We start from the raw sequence: 1,273 nt of genomic DNA, 5'->3' as shown, positions 1-1,273 counted from the left end.
CAATCCGAACGTAAATGAAGTAGTATTTTCTTTTCAAAGCTGTAACAGTGATAATCTCGATAAATTTGAGAAATAAAGAGAATTATTTTTCCCGAGATGGCAGAATCGTTAGGACGCCGGGCGAAATGCTTCGCAGTATTTCGTCTGCCGCTACTTTCTGAGTTTAAATTCCGCCGAAGTCGACTTTGCCTTTCATCCTTTCGGTGTCGATTAAATAAGTACCAGTTACGCTCTGGTGTCGATGTAATCGACTTAATCTCTTTGTCTGTCCTTGTTTGTCCCCTCTACGTTTAGCCCCCTGTGGGCAATAAAGAAATAAATATTAGAACAGTATATAGGGCGGCAAGCTGACGGAATCCTTAGCAGTCCGGGCAAAATGCTTTTCGGCGTTTCGTCCGTCTGTACCTTTTTTAGTTCAAATTCCGCCTAGGTTGATTTTCATCCTTTCGGGGTGAATAAAATAAGTACCAGTTGAGCACTGGAGTCGATGTAATCGACTACCCCACCTCTGAAATTGTCGACTTTATGCCAAAATTTGATAGGAATATTAGAACACTATCTTTCTAGAAGTTTCTAAAATACAATGTTAGCAGCAATATTAATATTGATTAAAAATTTCGGAAAGCCAGTGAGTTGAAAGTTTATTTGCTTGCAATGTTCGTTGTCTGAATCTGTGTCACTATCTTCGTTATTTATCAATCTGAACCACCTTTAAATACTTTGCGGCGTGAGAAACCTACCATCAGGTCTAAATTTATTTAGTACTGTAAATCATGTTTGAATTGAGCTTTAGATAATCCACATTAACTGAGCGTCGGTATTCTCCTTGTAACATTAAAGCAGTGACTCTCATCTTTGTTTTTATTTATTTTTTTGTTTTTACTTATGAATCTCTTTTATTTCTGTTTTACTTTGGTGGATCCCACGTAGACAAAAATCATAATGATATTCGTAAAGTAGCTAATGATGGAAATAATATTTGATGTCCCTAAGGCAGTATTTCGTCTGCTGCTACGTTCTGAGTTCAAATTCCGCCGAGGTCGACTTTGCCTTTCATCCTTTCGGGGGTCGATAAAGTAAGTACCAGTTACTCACTGGGGTCGATATAATTGACTTAATCCCTTTGTCTGTCCTTGTTTGTCCCCTTTCTGTTTGGCCCCTTGCGGGCAATAAAGAAATCAGAAACGCTAGCGCACCGGGCGAAATGCTTAGCGGTATTTCGTCTGTCTTTACGTTCTGAGTTCAAATTCCGCCGAGGTCGACTTTGCCTTTC

Source organism: Octopus bimaculoides, chromosome 5, assembly GCF_001194135.2.
Source record: "Octopus bimaculoides isolate UCB-OBI-ISO-001 chromosome 5, ASM119413v2, whole genome shotgun sequence".
Taxonomy (NCBI): Eukaryota; Metazoa; Mollusca; class Cephalopoda; order Octopoda; family Octopodidae; genus Octopus; species Octopus bimaculoides.
The sequence above is the reverse complement of the archived record's forward strand: the minus strand, read 5'-3'. Positions refer to the sequence as shown.